Source organism: Hyperolius riggenbachi, chromosome 12 (genome assembly GCF_040937935.1).
Source record: "Hyperolius riggenbachi isolate aHypRig1 chromosome 12, aHypRig1.pri, whole genome shotgun sequence".
NCBI classification, from domain to species: domain Eukaryota; kingdom Metazoa; phylum Chordata; class Amphibia; order Anura; family Hyperoliidae; genus Hyperolius; species Hyperolius riggenbachi.
The window spans coordinates 5413337-5433448 of NC_090657.1; positions in this window are offsets into that span (position 1 = coordinate 5413337).

The window sequence follows — 20112 nt, forward strand, 5'->3', positions numbered from 1 at the left end:
GCCGTGGCGGGGGAACGGAAGATCTTTGAGTGCCAGCGCTGGACAGGACGGCTGCAGGGGCCTTGATCCACGCAACTTGTAGCGTGGATCGGGGGGTTGGCTCTAGAGCTACGCAGCCGCACTCACAGCTAAGCGGACTGCGCAGCCGCGGCCGGCTCATGCGGCCATCTTTGTGCAGCCAAGAGAGCCCGACCCGGGCCGAGCGGTCGGGACCCGGCCGGGGGGCTATTGAGCGCAGGGGACCCGGCGGAACGGCACGGAGGGCGCGGACGGCGTCCTCCGTGCCTTAAATGAGCATACAGGTATTTTACTTTTTTTAAGATTTCCCCTCGTAAGTCCTTTAAGTCTAAAAAAAAAAAAAAAATGTGTTTTACTCACCTGGAGCTTCCCTTAGCCCCCTGCAGCTGATCGGTGCCCTCGCCGTGTCCCTCCGATCCACCCGTCCCCACCGGCGACCACTTCCGGTTTCGCCGTCAGGAGCCGACAGGCTGGGAACGCGAGTGATTCTTCGCATTCCCAGCCACAATATCTCCCTCTATGCTGCTATAGCATATAGCATGAAGCATATAGCAACATAGAGGGCGATATTGTGGCTGGGACCGCGAAGAATCACTCGCTTTTCCAGCCTGACGGACGCTGACACCAAAACCGGAAGTAGCCGCCGGCGGGGACGGGAGGATCGGAGGGACACGGCGATGGCACCGATCAGCTGCAGGGGGCTGAGGGAAGCCCCAGGTGAGTAAAACTCTTTTTTTTTTTTTTTTAGACTTAAGTGCCTCTTTAAAGGATACCACAACTGAAATGTGACATAATGAGATAGACATGTGTATGTACAGTGCCTAGCACACAGATAACTATGCTGTGTTCCTTTTTTTCTTTCTCTGCCTGAAAGAGTTAAATATCAGGTATGTAAGTGGCTGACTCAGTCCTGACTCAGACAGGAAGTGACTACAGTGTGCCCCTCACTGAAAAGAAATTCCAACTATAAAACACTCCTGACTCAGACAGGAAGTGACTACAGTGTGCATATATGCCAAATTTTATCACTAGTTCAGCATGTAGCGTACCATTATCGCCAGCCTGTGCGTCTGTAGTGATTGCATGCTATCATTAGGGGGCACTGTTTGGGGACCCCAGTGCAGTATAGATGCAATGTTAGGCAACATGTTGATGCATCTATACAGCATTGGGTCCCCGAGCTGTCGCCATAGTGATCACATCCGATCGCTATGGGCGGCTGCCATTACAGGGGTTAATTAGTGCTGGGCGTAAGTCTCACAGCCAGGAACCTGTAGTGTAGCTAATTTGGACGTGAGACTTACAAGAACCAAAAGTGGTGGTAAGGAGAATTTTTATAATCGATCCACATGTGTTGTTGTCATGCTGTATCAATAAATTGTTGACCGATCTGTTTTACACACTGTGAACCCATTGCCTGCATTATATACTGTATTATGTGTCGGGAGGTGGCCTAGCTTGCAGTAATTATACACACACATTGCAAGCTTCATCACAGCTCAGTATTCAGTCACACTCAGCCACTACAAAGCCGGTCACCTACAGACTGATTGGCTGGAAATGTGCTGGGAGCAGTCTTAGGTGAGTATGGGGAAAGGTACCGCCCCCCCCCCCAGCAGTACGGTGAGAATTCTCCCCATCCTGGAACACTAAGGGCCCATTTCAACTGGCGCAGAAACCGTGCCCAATCCGCAGAGTTTCCCTGCGGGCAAATCGCAGGGACACCTGAGGAGCAGGGACGACTGACTGTGCTGCAAGGGTGGTCACCAGTGGAATGAGTGATTATGACTGTACTACAGCCAAGGATTCCCTGAGGAGCAGGGAATCGGACTGTACTGCAGCCAGTGGACCCCTGAGGAGCAGGGACAACTGACTGTGCTGCAAGATGATCTCCTGAGGAGCAGGTGATCAACAGACACTGCTTGCAGCTAACAGACACCTGAGGAGCAAGTGTCACAGACAGTACAGCAAGGCTGATCACCTAAGGGTGAGGTGACAGCCCTAAAGAATTCCCTCACTAGTGGCAAGACCCACTAGTGAGGGCAGAAAGGTCAGACAAGCAAGGTCAGCAACGAACGGACAGATACAGTACAGAGGCAGAAGACTGATTCGGTATCAAGGTACAGGCAGTGTCAGCAACAGTTATCAGATAGGCAGAAGTACCGAATCAGTAAGCAAGAGAGTAGTCAGGAAAGCGAGAGATCATAACAGATGAACAGTAGCAATATAGCAATATCCTAGTCTAGGTGTGAAGTCCTTGGTTTCAACACCTGGGAACAAGCCTAAAGAATGGTACACGAGTCAACAATACAATAGTACTTAAAGCTATCACCGGAATCGTGTGAATTCCCAGCTCCGGCTGGTTCTAACACACTGTAAGATCTGACTGGGGTCTGAGAGCTCACACGTAAGCATTCGCAACAGCAGACAACCAGCAACTGACAGGCAAGTCCTATAAATACCCAGAGTGCTCCACAGCGCCGCCCCAGTCACTCAGCCAATCCGGAGCATAGCTGGAGTCAGCTGACCGGCTTGATCAGCTGACTCCGATTTTACTTGCATAAAGGTCCTGTCGCCTGGCGCGCGCGAGCGTAGCTCTTATTCTGTGTGCACTAGAAGGACCAGGTGAACCAGCAGCGTGTTGCTGTGCGGCAGAAGCCGCCGGCTGGAACGTGGAGATGGCCGCCATGCCGCTTGCCCATGCGGCGGCATCTCCGCTATTCTTTACAAGTAGCACCTTTTAATTTCAAAACTGCGAGGAGTAAAAACTGAGAAGTCATGTGTTTTTTCTTTTTTTTTTTTGCCATTAAAATACATACAACAAAATTGCTGTATGTATTTACCCCACCCCTGCCAATGAAAGACTAGTTTGTCTTGTAACAAAAAAAATAAAAATAAATCTATTTGCATCTAGGTATGATAAGTGCTGTGGTCCATTAGGGGGAAATAAGGTCTAGATTTAAAGGGCTTGATTCACTAAGACCAATAGCATGCCTTATCAGAGATAACACGCCTTATCAGAGTAGCACAGCGAGCGCTATGAACCCGCAGGAGCTCAGGGCAGGACGAGTGGAGCTCTCGTCATTGCCAATTAGCAGGCATAAGTTCGCTATGCTACTCTGATAGGGCGTGTTAACTTTATTTGCTATTTGTCAGAGGCTCCCTTTGCCAAATCTGCCATTTAGTTTGGCACTGTTATTGGCCTGAGGAAGTGGGGTCAGACCCGCGAAAAGAGTTGCCTGTGCTACTAATACAAAACTTTGTTAAATACAAAGATTTTTTCATCACTTAGGTAAGCTACCTCAAATGTATTTCCCATTTTAAACGGTTTTTAGATGCTTTTATTACACCAGGGCGCCTCTTATACCCTTATTGTGCACTCACCCTCACCCGTCTGAGGGGTGGGTACAGATCACACGTGGCTTCGACCACGGCGGACATCTGTCCCCTTTCTGTAACGATTGGTGTCAGCTAAACAGATTTTCTGATTATTGGTGATCTGAGGTCTCACCAATAATACAGACGCTATACCTGATTATGTGGTGATCTGCAGAATCACCAATAATGCTGGTATAGCCAGACACAGGACACCCAATGTGAGATAGTGTTTGGTGCAACAGTAATGAGGAATAGGAAGTCTCCCGAGGAGCGGGTGCTTCAGACAATACTGCAGCCTATGACCACCTGAGGAGCAGGTGAGTCAGGCTGTACTGTAGTCGGTGGCCACCTGTGGAGCAGGTATCACCAACTGAGCTACAGAGAATGATCACCTGAGGAGCGGGTAATTAAGACTATACTGCAGCCAGTGGACACCTGAGGAGCAGGTGTTACAGACAGTGCTGCAAAGGATATTCACCTGAGGAGCAGGTGATTAAGACTACACTGCAGCCAAGGGACACCTGAGGAGCAGGTGTTACAGACTGTGCTGTGAGAAATGACCACCTGAGGAGCAGGTGATAGAGTTGGGCCGAACCTCCCATTTTAGGTTCGCGAACCGGGTTCGCGAACTTCCGCAGGAGGTTCGGTTCGAGTTAAAGTTCGCGAACCGCAATAGACTTCAATGGGGATGCGAACTTTGAAAAAAAAAAAAATTATGCTGGCCACAAAACTGATGGAAAAGATGTTTCAAGGGGTCTAACACCTGGAGGGGGGCATGGCGGAGTGGGATACATGCCAAAAGTCCCGGGGAAAAATCTGGATTTGATGCAAAGCAGCGTTTTAAGGGCAGAAATCACATTGAATGCTAAATGACAGGCCTAAAGTGCTTTAAAACATCTTGCATGTGTATACATCAATCAGGTAGTGTAATTAAGGTACTGCTTCACACTGACACACCAAACTCACCGTGTAACGCACCGCAAACAGCTCTTTGTGTAGTGACGGCCGTGCTGGACTGGTGAGCACCATGGCGAGAGTGCAGGTTTTGGTGACTTTACAGCCCATATGGTCGCCTGGCTGATGTAGCTGAATGACAGAACAGTGACTGTCCAGCTGATCAAATTTGGTCTGACCAGAATGAGGCAACGACCTTATTATCTTTTGTGTGCCCCCCGAGACACTCATCTAGGCGCCGGTCATTGCTTCATTGTGATACGCAAGCCCCTTCACCACGGCAAGGTAATGATCACGAAGGGGAATGGGCGCATGTACATGCCTTTTCTTTTGTTGTTGCAGCTGCCCGCAGTGCAGCCAGAAAAATTAGGCAGTCATGTACACGCACCAGAAAAATTATTACAGCGGCCGCTGCTAGCAGCGGCCTAAAAAATTCAGCAATCCGCCTGGAGTCCCGGACCCTGTTGGTGGTGGCGGAGAAGGTAGTCAAGCGGCCTGCAGGCAGACATGCTGTGTGTTGGGACTGGGAGCGACTTAGTCTTCTTGGGGGCAGGCCAGGCAGCCAGTCACACGGCGTGCAGGCAGAGATGCTGTGTGTGCGTGGACTTACTTAGTCTTGGGGCGGGCAGCAGCCCTCCGGGATCCATGCCTCATTCATTTTGATAAAGGTGAGGTACTTAACACTTTTGTGACTTAGGCGACTTCTCTTCTCAGTGACAATGCCTCCAGCTGCGCTGAAGGTCCTTTCTGACAGGACGCTTGCGGCAGGGCAGGAGAGAAGTTGGGTGGCAAATTGGGACAGCTCTGGCCACAGGTCAAGCCTGCGCACCCAGTAGTTCAAGGGTTCCTCATCGCTGTTCACAGCAGTGTCTACATCCACACTTAAGGCCAGGTAGTCGGCTACCTGCCATTCCAGGCGTTGGTGGAGGGTGGATCCGGAAGGGCTACGGCGAGGCGTTGGACTAAAGAACGTCCGCATGTCCGACATCACCATGAGATCGCTGGAGTGTCCTGTCTTTGACTGCGTGGACACGGGAGGAGGATTAGTGGCAGTGGTACCTTGCTGGCGTTGTGCTGTCACATCACCCTTAAAGGCATTGTAAAGCATAGTTGACAGCTGGTTCTGCATGTGCTGCATCCTTTCCACCTTCCGGTGAGTTGGTAACAGGTCCGCCACTTTGTGCCTGTACCGAGGGTCTAGTAGTGTGGCCACCCAGTACAGCTCATTCCCCTTGAGGTTTTTTATACGGGGGTCCCTCAACAGGCAGGACAGCATAAAAGACGACATCTGCACAAATCCAATACCCTCCATCTCCTCTTGCTCTTCCTCAGTGACGTCACGTAAGTCAACCTCCTCCCCCCAGCCACGAACAATACCACGGGAAGGTTGAGCAGCACAAGCCCCCTACGACGCCTGCTGCGGGTGTTCTCCTGCGCCGTCCCCTCCTCCTCCTCCTCCCCCAAAGAAACACCTTGCTCATCATCCTCTGAGTCTGACTCGTCTTCTGCACACAACTTCTCTTCTTCCTCCTCCTCCCCCCCCTCTGTGCTGCCGCAGGTGGTGAGGAAACAGCTGGGTCTGATGAAAATTGGTCCCATGCCTGTTCCTGCCGTAACGGTTCCTGGACACGCTCATTCACAGCTTCATCCGCCACTCTACGCACAGCACGCTCCAAGAAGTAAGCGTAGGGAATTAAGTCGCTGATGGTGCCCTCACTGCGGCTCACCAGGTTGGTCACCTCCTCAAACGGCCGTATGAGCCTGCATGCATTTTCCATCAGTGTCCAGTTGTCGGGCCAGAACATCCCCATCTTCCCAGACTGTTTCATTCTACTGTAGTTGTAGAGGTAGTGGGTGACGGCTTTCTTCTGTTCTAGCAGGCGGGAGAACATGAGCAGGGTCAAGTTCCAGCGAGTCGGGCTATCGCAAATGAGGCGTCTCACCGGCATGTTGTTTTTGCGCTGAATTTCCGCAAAGCGTGCCATGGCTGTGTAAGACCGCCTCAAATGCCCACAGACCTTCCTGGCCTGCTTCAGGACATCCGCTAAGCCAGGGTACTTTGCCACAAATCTTTGAACAACTAGATTCATGACATGTGCCATGCAGGGTATGTGTGTCAGCTTCCCCATATGCAAAGCGGCAAGCAGATTGCTGCCGTTGTCGCACACCACGTTGCAGGGCCGGGCCGAGGCAGAGGCTGAAGAGGCTCCAGCCTCAGGGCGCAGTGTAGGAGGGGGCGCACAATTCATTCTGCTGTCATTCCCAATTGTGTTTGAAGCACAAAGAAATACGAAAAGGGCATACATAGCAGTAAATGCAAGCCAGATAACCAGAGATTAAGGTGTTGGGGATTTTGGGGGCCCTAGGGTGCCTCTTAGTCTAATAGCAATTAGTGTGTGATGGCTGGGGTGGGAGGGATGGAGGGGCGCACTTTGCTGTCTCAGCCTTGTGTGTTGAAGGACCTTGTCCCAGCTCTGCCACGTTGCCTATCTCCAGGTGGTGCGGGGTCAGCCACTCATCCACCTGTTTCTTAAGAGCAGCCAGGAGAGCTGCTCCAGTGTGACTCTCCGCTTTGAGACAAGACATGTCTAAGATGGCATGACACCGTCGTACCTGGCATGCAGCATAGGCCCTGCGGAGCTGGGGCTGTGTAGCTGGAGAGGAGAACTGCCACTCAGCCAAGGAGGAGGAGGACAGCGAAGAGCATGTAGCAGGAGGAGAGGAGGTGGCAGGAGGCCTGCCTGCAAGCCGTGGAGGTGTCACAATTTGGTCCGCTGCGCCCTGCTTGCCATCGTTCACCACCAGGTTGACCCAATGGGCTGTGTACGTAATGTAGCGGCCCTGCCCGTGCTTGGCAGACCAGGCATCCGTGGTCAGGTGTACCCTTGACCCAACGCTCTTCGCAAGAGATGACACCACTTGCCTCTCAACTTCACGGTGCAGTTGGGGTATGGCCTTTCTCGAAAAATAAGTGCGGCCTGGCATCTTCCACTGCGGTGTTCCGATGGCCACAAATTTACGGAAGGCCTCAGAGTCCACCAGCCGGTATGGTAACAGCTGGCGAGCTAACAGTTCCGCCACGCCAGCTGTCAGACGCCGGGCAATGGGGTCACTGGCCGAAATTGGCTTCTTCCGCTCAAACATTTCCTTCACGGACACCTGACTGCTGCTGTGGGCAGAGGAGCAGGAACCGCTCAAGGGCAGAGGCGGAGTGGAGGAGGGTGCCTGTGAAGGTGGAAGGGAGAAAGCGGCAGAAGCAGATGATGCACCTGAAGGAGGAAGAGGAGAAGGAGGGTGACTTTTCTTTTGTGTGCTGCTGCTGCTGCTGCTTTTGCTCAGGTGGCCATCCCATTGCTGTTTGTGCCTTTTCTCCAGGTGCCTTCGTAAGGTACTTGTCCCTACGTGAGTGTTGGCCTTTCCACGGCTCAATTTTTGTTGGCAGAGCGAACAGATGGCTTTGGTCCGATCTGAGGCACATACATTAAAAAATTTCCACACCGCTGAGCCACCCTGGGATGTGGGCACTATGGGGACCTCAGCAGCTGATGCTGAAGGGCAAGTTGGCTGGCTGTACATAGGTGGCGATACATGGTGCCGGACACTGCCACCAGCTGTTTCTGACGAAGAGCTGCCCCAGCTTCTTTCAGCAACTTCTCTCCTCCTACTACTCTCTGACTCCCCCTCTGAACTGTCCCCCTCTTCATCTCCTCTATTGGGAACATACAGAGGATCATCATCGTAATCATCCTGCCCAGCTTCGCTTGCCTCAGAAAAATCCAAACATGCACCATCAGTAGGTCCTTCATCCTCCTTACACGTTACATCCATAGTGTTGCCGCGTAACTCAGACATATGAGCTGGTGAAAATTCATCTGGCTGTAACAACAATGGCTGTGCATCAGTGATTTCAACACTAAATAATTCTTGCGAAGTGTCAAATGCAGCGGAAGTGGTGCTAGTAGTAGCGCTGGTGGCTGAGCAAGATGAGGTTTTCTGTGTCGCTAAATACTCAACCACGTCCTGACAATCTTGGGAGGTGATGGGACGTGCCTTCTTCCGAGCACTGTACTGTGGGCCAGGTCCACACGAAATTACATTTACACGACCTCGCGCAGACCTGCCGGGTGGCCTTCCTCTGGCTCTGGCACTACCTCTTCCTCTACCTGTTTTGTCCATATCGGGTATGCACGGAGTGGTATATCACACTGCGTGCACTCACGTAGGTAGGTGGGTTCACTTAACTGCACAAGTATGCGCACTGATGCGGTGAGTTCACTGAACAGAACAGGTATACAGTGGCGGGTTCACAGAACAGGTATGCAGTGATGGGTTCACAGCACAGGTATGCAGTGGCAGGTTCACTGAACAGGTATGCAGTGATGGGTTCACAGCACAGGTATGCAGTGGTGGGTTCACAGAACAGGTATGCAGTGGTGGGTTCACAGCACAGGTATGCAGTGGCGGGTTCACTGAACAGTACAGGTATACAGTGGCAGGTTCACTGAACACAACAGGTATGCAGTGGCGGGTTCACTGAACACAACAGGTATGCAGTGGCGGGTTCACTAAACAGGTATACAGTGGCGGGTCCACTGAACAGAACAGGTATGCAGTGGCGGGTTCACTGAACACAACAGGTATGCAGTGGCGGGTTCACTGAACAGGTATGCAGTGGTGGGTTCACAGAACAGGTATGCAGTGGTGGGTTCACAGAACAGGTATGCAGTGGTGGGTTCACAGAACAGGTATGCAGTGGTGGGTTCACAGCACAGGTATGCAGTGGCGGGTTCACTGAACAGTACAGGTATACAGTGGCAGGTTCACTGAACACAACAGGTATGCAGTGGCGGGTTCACTGAACACAACAGGTATGCAGTGGCGGGTTCACTAAACAGGTATACAGTGGCGGGTCCACTGAACAGAACAGGTATGCAGTGGTGGGTTCACTGAACACAACAGGTATGCAGTGGTGGGTTCACTGAACAGGTATGCAGTGGTGGGTTCACAGAACAGGTATGCAGTGGTGGGTTCACAGAACAGGTATGCAGTGGTGGGTTCACAGCACAGGTATGCAGTGGCAGGTTAACTGAACAGGTATGCAGTGATGGGTTCACAGCACAGGTATGCAGTGGCAGGTTCACTGAACAGGTATGCAGTGATGGGTTCACAGCACAGGTATGCAGTGGTGGGTTCACAAAACAGGTATGCAGTGGTGGGTTCACAGCACAGGTATGCAGTGGCGGGTTCACTGAACAGTACAGGTATACAGTGGCAGGTTCACTGAACACAACAGGTATGCAGTGGCGGGTTCACTGAACACAACAGGTATGCAGTGGCGGGTTCACTAAACAGGTATACAGTGGCGGGTCCACTGAACAGAACAGGTATGCAGTGGCGGGTTCACTGAACAGGTATGCAGTGGTGGGTTCACAGCACAGGTATGCAGTGGCAGGTTCACTGAACAGGTATGCAGTGATGGGTTCACAGCACAGGTATGCAGTGGCAGGTTCACTGAACAGGTATGCAGTGATGGGTTCACAGCACAGGTATGCAGTGGTGGGTTCACAGAACAGGTATGCAGTGGTGGGTTCACAGCACAGGTATGCAGTGGCGGGTTCACTGAACAGTACAGGTATACAGTGGCAGGTTCACTGAACACAACAGGTATGCAGTGGCGGGTTCACTGAACACAACAGGTATGCAGTGGCGGGTTCACTAAACAGGTATACAGTGGCGGGTCCACTGAACAGAACAGGTATGCAGTGGCGGGTTCACTGAACACAACAGGTATGCAGTGGTGGGTTCACTGAACAGGTATGCAGTGGTGGGTTCACAGAACAGGTATGCAGTGGTGGGTTCACAGCACAGGTATGCAGTGGCAGGTTCACTGAACAGGTATGCAGTGATGGGTTCACAGAACAGGTATGCAGTGGTGGGTTCACAGAACAGGTATGCAGTGATGGGTTCACAGCACAGGTATGCAGTGGCAGGTTCACTGAACAGGTATGCAGTGATGGGTTCACAGCACAGGTATGCAGTGGTGGGTTCACAGAACAGGTATGCAGTGGTGGGTTCACAGCACAGGTATGCAGTGGCAGGTTCACTGAACAGGTATGTAGTGATGGGTTTACAGAACAGGTATGCAGTGGTGGGTTCACTGAAGAGGTATGCAGTGGTGGGTTCACAGCACAGGTATGCAGTGGTGGGTTCACTGAACAGGTATGCAGTGGTGGGTTCACAGCACAGGTATGCAGTGGTGGGTTCACAGAACAGGTATGCAGTGGTGGGTTCACAGCACAGGTATGCAGTGGCAGGTTCACTGAACAGGTATGCAGTGATGGGTTCACAGAACAGGTATGCAGTGGTGGGTTCACTGAACAGGTATGCAGTGGTGGGCTCACAGTACAGGTATGCAGTGGTGGGTTCACAGAACAGGTATGCAGCCAGCCAGGAACAAGTTAAGCCTAACTAATCTTTCCCTGAGAGACAGTCTGCAGCAGCTCGCCCTACTCTCACTAACGCAGGCAGCACACGAGTGACCGTAATGGCCGCCGCTGCCTGCCTTATATAAGGGGGAGTGGGGCTCCAGGGGCTAGTGTAGCCTAATTGGCTACACTGGGCCTGCTGACTGTGATGTAGAGGGTCAAAGTTGACCCTCAAGGTGCATTATGGGGCGAACCGAACTTCCGCAAAGGTTCGCCAGCGGGACGCGAACGCGAACCACCGAAGTTCGCGTGGAACCGTTCGCCGGCGAACCGTTCGGCCCATCTCTAGCAGGTGATTAAGACTATACTGCAGCCAGTAGGCACCTGCGGAGCAGGTGTTTACAGACAGTACTGCAGTTGAGCTTCACCTGAGGAGCAGGTGCAAAGCTACAGATCCCTCGCCAGTGGCTAGGCCCACTGGTGAGGCAAGCAGAGTAGGCAACGTACGGACAGATAAGGTACCAAGACAGAAGACTGATTCAGTGTTAGGTTCAGGCAGAGTCGGCAACATGAATCAGATGGGCAGGGGTACAGAATCAACAAGCAGGAGAATAGTCAATGGAAGCAGAAGGTCATAACAGATAATACAATAAATTAGTACTTTAAGCTATCAACAGAAGTGTGGATCCCCAGCTCCGGCCGGTTCTAGCACACTTTGGGGGTCTGACTAGGTCTGAGCGCTAACACGTTAGCATTCGCAACAGCAGACACGGAGCACCTGACAGACTACTACTATATATACAGGGATGCCCCGCAGCGCCGCCCCATCACTCAGCCAATCCAAAGTATCGTTGGAGTCAGCTGACCAGGCAGATCAGCTGACTCCCCTTCTATTCGCATAAAGGTCCTGACGCCTGGCACGTGCGCGCGCTTAGCCCTCAATCTATGTGCAATAGAAGGACCAGGCAGAGCAGCAGCATGTAACTGCGCATCCGAAGCCGCCAGCTGACACGCGGAGATAGCCGCCATGCCTCTTGTCTTTGTGGTGGCATCTCCGCTATTCTTTACACTTTCTTTTGCCAAGGAGAGCGACCGCATCCAGGTCCCTAGGGACCACCCCGAGTGGAGTCGGGTTTGTTGTCTCCACCTGCTTCCTGTGGTCGGTTGCCCCTCTGCAACCCACCTTTGTGAGTAGTGTCTTACTTTCATTACGTTCCATTGTTTCTGACATACTACACTATTGGGCTCCCACTTTTGTCTCCTGTACCTTTCACTAGACGGTGTTTTTGACACCCACATCCCACTACTCCTTGTTACAAGCACATGGAGAGCAGTTATTCAATGTGGATGTGCTAGTGAGTGATTTACTATGAGTGGGGAGCCTCATGGCAGAGCTGACCTCCAGTATTAATATTTATGTGGCATCTTCTGAGTGTTTAAGGAGGTCGGTGTATAAAGACTTTATGACATTCTACCATTCTACTCACCCTCTGCTCAACTTGTAATGCAGCTTTTCTACAAGTTGGATCGTAATTTCCGCCAAGTCAGAGGTGTCAAACTCAAGTACAAAGTGGGCTGAAATCGAACACGGGAACCCAAGTCGCTGGCGACTCTCAACGTCTAGCGGCCACCTTATAAAGTTCCCCCGGTGTTTAATGCCCCCTCCCCTATACTGTTCCCAGGAGTGGCCCTCCTCTGATGTCTATTGGCCCTCCTCTATTCAGTTCCCTGGTGTCTAGGGACCCACCTTCCTCCCCTATACAGTTCCCTTGTGTTTAGTGGTTCTCCCTCCCTCTCCTATATAGCTCCCTGGTAGGGTAGTCCTGCCTCCCCTATACAGTTCTCTGGTGTCTAGTGACCCCCCCTTCCCATATACAGTTCCCTGGTGTCTAGTACTTTCCCCCTCCCTCCCTCATATGGCTTCCCTGGTAATCCAGACTTCACCCCCAATATAACTTCCTTGTAGAGATGGGGCGAACATCTCTGGGGGGTTTACTACTTCCGGGTCGCTCTGACCCGGAGTAGTACGCCTGCACTGCCCGGTGGAGCACGTCCTAGATTGCGCTCCTGTTGCCGGGCACTCTCTGCGCATGTGTGCGACGTTGTTCATGATGTCACGCACATGCGCAGAAAGTGCCCGGCAACAGGAGCGCGATCTAGGACGCGATCCGCCAGGCAGCGCAGGCGTACTACTCCGGGTCAGAGCGACCCGGAAGTAGTCAAACCCCCAGGGATTCAGAGATGTTCGCCACATCTCTACTTCCTTGATGGTCTAACATGGGCCAAATATAATGCAAAGTGGGGAAACCACTTGGGGGCCAAATATGATGGCTTTGCAGGCCAGACTTGACCCTTGGGCCAGAGTTTAAAGTGTATGTGTTAAGTGGAGGACTGTGAGTAACAATAAATATAATTAAAGGTACCCTGAAGTGAGTGAAAAACAGAGACTGCCAACTCCATTCCCTTAGAAACAATGCCAGGTGCTTGTAAAGATGAAATACTTAAGGCAGCCATACACTGGTCGATGTGCCATCAGATCGACCAGCTGACAGATCCCTATCTGATCGAATCTGATCAGAGAGGGATCGTATGGCTGCCTTTCCTGCAAACAGATTGTGAATCGATTTCAGCCTGAAACCGATCACAATCTGTTGTGGTGGTGCTGCCGCCGCTCCCCCCGCCGGTATACATTACCTGAGGCTGGCTCCCGGGCGTGATGTCCCCGTCATGTGGCACCTCCGGCTCCGGCATCCGCATAGAACTTAAGCTATCACACCAGTGACAGCGGAAGTTCAAATAGAGCGCCCTCTAGTTGTACTTCCGCTGTCACTGGCATGACAGCGGAAGTTATACGAGGATGCCGGAGGTGCCATGACGGGAGCAGTGACGGACGGGATGCCCGGGAGCCAGCCTCAGGTAATGTATACCTGATCGGATCGGCCGCCGCTAGCGACGCGCTCCCTACCCGCGGGCGATCGAGGGTAATTTCCCGCACGGCGCGATCGACGGACCGATCCGATTTCAGGAGGAAATCGGATCGGCGGGTGCGTGTTGCGCGAACGATTGGCAGCAGATTCGATCCCAGTGATCGAATCTGCTGTCGAAACTGCCGCAAATCGGGCCAGTGTATGGCCACCTTTATAGAAGTATATATGATGTAAGTACAGAAATATACTCACAAGGGTGGGTTATCTCCAAGGCAACCACTGTATATGTAGATGGGGCGATTCACCTGTCCCCACCCACCAAGGGTGGATAGAGTTATTTGTGCCTCTGTTCCTTAAAGCAGTAGGATCAGCCATACTATGCCAGGGGAAAACCACATATATAAGTAGATAAATACTTGATCTGCTTACATAACACATGTATTGTACCGTCCACGTTTGATTTCAGTGAATGTTATATAGTAAATGAAAAGAATTCTGTTCCTGGTGGGGGCCATGTCTTTCGCCCACAGTTTGAGGCTAAATCCTGGTGTCATTTCTGCCCTTTACTTTTTTTTTTTTCTCCTCCAATTGCTGAGTCACCTCAGTCTTCCTTGTGAACACAAGTGAGCAGAGGATCGTACACATACACATCATATTTATTTTATTTTAAGCAATACTAGTTGCCTGGCAACCCAGCTGATCCTCTGCCTCTAATACTTTTAGCCATAGACCCTGAACAAGCATGCAGCAGATCGGGTGTTTCTGACATTGTCACATCTGACAAGATTAGCTGCATGCTTGTTTCTGGTGTTATTCAGACACTACTGCAGCCAAATAGACCAACAGGGCTGCCAGGCAACTGGTATTGTTTAAAAGGAAATAAATATGGCAGCCTACATATACCTCTCACTACAATTTGTCCTTTAAGAGAATATGCTAAAGCAGGACATGATCACTGCAAATCGTAGCCTTGAGGTGCATGCACACCTTGGAGAAATGTTGCCCATGGGGGATCGATAGCAGATCACCTGGGGCGACAATCACTGGGCCACAGACGTGAGTCAGATGTGCAGCTGATAACATGCTGTGTTGCTATGTAGGGGGGCGGAGGAATGACGCATGCGTGACATCACTTGGCGGGCAGGTGAGTGGCGTCTTCAGAGGACTCGTCAGTGGAGGGCGTGGGTTGATCATATGAAGTCCTACACATGTCGTCTTTTTTTCAGGACAATCTAGGCTTTCTTTGGGTAATATTTGTTTTCAAGAATTATTTCATTTTACGGGCATTTGGTATGGAAATAATAGGCGTAAGTGCAGAAAATACACATTTTGTTCATATTTCACCCTTCACAAATGTTACATGATAAGTGCCACAGTTATAAACATCTCAGAATGGGTTACTTGTCTTTTTCCGTTACATTGATCCCTTACATGCCATATTTCATCACCAGTTGGGAATGTTATACACCATTATCGCCAGCTTGTGCATTTGTAGCGATTGGACCAAATCGCTATGGTGCACAGTTTGGGGACCTCAGTGCTGTACAGGTACATTGCTAGGCAACAGCACAGCATATGTACAGTGTTGGGTCCCAGAGCTATCACCCTAACGATTGCGTGCCATCGCTACTGGTGGCATCCATTACAGGTGTCCACTAATATTAGGACAAATTATAGGTGACACAAGGGGTTAATTAGTTATGTAGGAGTTCATATTTTACTTGGGGAGGGAAGAGAAACACTTTATTATTTAATAGGGACACTGTCACTTTAATGCTTTTTTTTTCTTGGTTTCATGAACGAGTGCTGCTATTAGCAGCATTCATTTACAGTTAAATTAATGCATGCTCGTGTACAAGCACGCATGGGACAGGCGGGGGCATGCTCGTGTACAAGCACGCATGGGACCGGCTGGGGCATGCACGTGCACGCATGGGACTGGTGGGGGCACGCACGTGCATGCATGGGACCGGCGGATGCACGCATAGGACGGGCGGGGGCGCACACGTGCATGCATGGGACTGGTGGGGACACGCACGTGCACGCATGAGACCGGCGGGGGCATGCACGTGCACGCATGGGACCGGCGGGGGGAAGGAACGTGCACGCATGGGACCGGCGGGGGCATGCACGTGCATGCATGGGACCGGCGGGGGGAAGGAACGTGCACGCATGGGACCGGCGGGGGCATGCACGTGCATGCATGGGACCGCGGGGGCAGGCACGTGCACGCATGGGACCAGCGGGTGCATGCATGGGACTGGCGGGGGCACACACGTGCACGCATGGTATCGGCGGGTGCATGCCTGGGACGGGCGGGGGCACGCACGTGCACGCATGGGACCGGCGGGGGGGAGGAACGTGCACGCATAGGACCGGCGGGGGCACGCACGTGCACGCATGGGACCGGCGATGGCACGCACGTGCACGCATAGGACCGGCGAGGGCACGCACGTGCACGCATGGGACCGGCAGCGGCATGCACGTGCATGCATGGGGCCAGCGGGGGTGTCTTTGCCTTTTTCATGATTGCTAACTCAGTAAAGGACCAGCCCTTAAAGCGTTGCTATCATATACATCCGGCATAGTGGGGTCTGAACCCTCTATAACAGTAATTATAGATTGACGGTGTACCTTAAAATGAATCAGAGCACTCAGTATATGATTTTATATAAAAGGAATGTATTTGCTTATCATACAGCATATATACAAAATATGAACAGTTCCAAGTAGCGTTTCCTTCTAACAGTATTTCATCTTATGATGGCCTATATAGCCAAGCGCTCATCAATCTTGATTATTATTATTATTATTTATTATTATTTTTTATTTATATAGCGCCAACATCTTCCGTAGCGCTGTACATAGTACAAACAAATAATGGGGAACAAATATACATAAGAAATACCAGACACTGTACAGTCATGACATTGAATAGAATAAATACAGATACATACATAGTTGATATGTAGTTGGTACATATACATATGTTAAAATTACAGCAGTATGAGAAACACTAGGAGGAGGTCCCTGCCCTTGCGAGCTTACAATCTAGAGGGTAGTGGGGAGGAAACAAAAGGGAAGGAAACACCAGGATTAGTGTGTGAGCCAGTGTGCCTTCAGTGCTGCCTATAGCTAATTATAGGCTTGTCTGAACAGGTGTGTTTTCAGAGTACGTTTGAAGGTTTCCAGACTCGTGGCATGACGAACCGGCTGAGGGAGAGAGTTCCAAAGGAGAGGGACCGCCCGTGAGAAGTCTTGGATGCGAGAGTGAGAGGAGGTGACTAGGCTGGAGGACAAAAGGGTCTCCTGTGAGGAACGGAGGGTCCGAGCGGGGAGGTATCTGGAGATTAAAGAGGAAATGTATGGAGGCGATAGCTTGTGTAGAGCTTTGTATGCAAGTGTGAGAAGTTTAAACTAAATCCTTTGGGCAACTGGTAGCCAATGGAGGGATTGGCAGAGAGGGGCTTCCTCAGAGGATCTAGAAGAGAGGTGGATGAGACGGGCCGCAGAGTTTAGTAGGGATTGGAGAGGTGCCAGTCTGCTTTTTGGTAGACCACAGAGGAGGGTGTTGCAGTAGTCAAGACGGGAGATGATTAGGGCATGCACAAGCATTTTAGTTGCTTCTTGTGAAAGGAAGGGACGGATTCTGGAAATGTTTTTGAGGTGGAAGTAGCAGGAGGTCGTTAAAGTGTTAATATGTGGTTTAAAGGAGAGCTCAGAGTCCAGAGTTACCCCTAGGCAACAAGCTTTGGGGGTTGATGCTATTGGGGTGTTATCTACATTGATTGTGACAATGGGAGGTGGAACAGAGAGCGAAGGTGGAAATATCACAATCTCCGTTTTGCTCATATTGAGTTTAAGGAAGCGGGATGACATAAATGTAGATACAGCGGATAGACATTCGGGGACTTTTGATAGCAGTGAGGAGAGGTCTGGGGCAGAACAATAAATTTGGGTGTCATCAGCATAGAGGTGATATTGAAACCCAAAAGAGCTTATTATCTGTCCCAGGCCATGGGTGTAAATGGAAAAGAGGAGGGGTCCAAGGACGGACCCTTGTGGTACTCCCACAGACAGTGGGCGTGGAGAGGAGTTGGTATTGGCATAGGAGACCATGAAAGAACGTCCAGACAGGTAAGAGTTGAGCCAGGAGTGTGCTAGGCCCTTGATTCCCAGTGTTGAGAGGGTCTGGAGAAGCAGGGTATGATCAACAGTGTCGAAGGCTGAGGACAGATCTAGGAGTATTAGTACCGAAAATCTGCCTTTGGCTTTAGCAACTAGGAGGTCATTGGCAACCTTAGTGAGAACGGTTTCCGTAGAGTGTTGAGGGCGGAAGCCAGACTGGAAGGGGTCCAACAGGGAATTAGCAGAGAGAAAGTTAGACAACTCTGAGTAAATGTGGCGTTCCAGCAGTTTGGAGGCAAAGGGAAGGAGAGAGACTGGGCGGTAATTAGAAAGGACAGTAGGGTCTAAGGAGGTTTTTTTATTAGGGGTGTTATGATAGCTTGTTTAAATGAAGAAGGGAAAATGCCAGTTGAGATGGAGAGGTTAAGCAGTGTTGTTAAAGCAGGAATGAGGGGGGAGGAGAGCTGGGGGATAAGATGAGAGGGAATAGGGTCTGAGGCGCATGTAGTAAGATGAGCTTTAGAGATTAGTGAAGAAAGACGCTGTTCAGTTAAGGTGGAGAAGATTGTTAGCGGGGAGGAGGTTTGAGTGGGTGAGTGGTTATCAGGGCCGGCCCTAGACCTTTTGCCGCCTGAGGAAAAAATGATTGCTGCCGCCCCCCCGCTTCCGCCGAGCTGGAGGGGTAGCAGGCAGGAGGTGAGTCCTCCCCGCCCACTGCCTCTTACGAGTTGCGCTTCTTATCTATTTAAGGCTGGAGGGGAGCGGAGGACGGGGGACCCAGGAGAGGGAGGGGGGGCCGACCCCCCTCCCCGCCGCTAGGCCCAATACCCCCGTCCTGCCCGCTACCCCTCCAGCTGGGCAGCCGGCTCCCCGCACCCACTGATGGGCGGATGCCGCCCCTAGAAATTTGCCGCCTGAGGCAAAAGTTTCACCCCGCCTCATGAGCGGGCCGGCCCTGGTGGTTATGTGGAGAGGGATAGTTAATAGTAGGGGAGCTGCCGGGCAGAGAGGAAAGAGGAGGAGGTGATTGGACCAGTAAAGAGGGTTGCTTTAGAAAGCTGTTCTGTAGTGTTTCAATTTTGCTCACAAAATATGCTGCAAAGTCTTCTGCAGAAAAGCTTGTGGTTGTAGGGGGAGGCGGGGGGTGGAGAAGAGAGCTTAAGGTGTTGAAAAGTTGTTTAGGGTTATGGGATTGTGAAGAAATAAGTGTAGAGAAATATGACTGCTTTGCAAGTGAGAGAGCGTCCCAGAGCTGGAGCAGCGTGTTTTTATAGTGGACAAAGTCGTCTGCATTGGAGCTTTTCCTCCACTGCCGTTCTGCTGCCCTGGACTGTCTTTTCAGTTGTTTGATGGGTTCAGTCAGCCAGGGCTGTCTGTTGATGCGGAAGGGGCAGAAGTTGGTGAGAGGGGCGGCTGTGTTCATAGCAGCAGTGACTGTGGTGGAGTAGTAGATGGATGCTGACTCGGGGTCAATGTAGGACGACAGGGAGCCCAGGGGTTTTAGAGAATCGCACGTGCACGCATGGGACCGGCGGGGGCACGCACATGCATGCATGGGATCAGCGGGGGAACGCACGTGCATGCACGCATCCAGCTGAGGCACATACGTGCACGTGTGGGACGGGCGGGGGCACGCACGTGAACACGTGGGACCGGCGGCAGCATGTAAGTGCACGCATGGGACCGGCGGGGGCACGCACATGCATGCATGGGATCAGCGGGGGAACGCACGTGCATGCACGCATCTAGCTGGGGCACGTACGTGCACGTGTGGGACGGGCGGGGGCACGCATGTGAAGACGTGGGACTGGCGGCAGCATGCAAGTGCACGCATGGGACTGGCGGGGGCACGCACGTCCACACATGGGGCCGGCGGGGGCATGCACTTCTACGCATGGGGCCAGTGGGGGCACGCATGTCCATGCATGAGACCGGCGGGGGCACGCACGTGCACGCATGGGACCAACGGGGGTGCACATGCACGCATGGGACGGGCAGGGGCTGGCGGGGGGCACTCATGGGACTGGCGGGGGCACGCACATGCACGCATGGGGCCGGCGGGGACACGCACGTGCACGCATGGGAACGGCGGCAGCATGCAAGTGCATGCATGAGACCGGCGGGGGCACACACGTGCAAGCATGGGACTGGCGGGGCACGCACGTGCACGCATGGGACCGGCGGGGGCACACATGTGTACGCATGGGACCGGCAGGGGCACGCACGTGCACGCATGGGACCGGCTGGGGCACGCACGTGCACGTGTGGGACGGGCGGGGGCA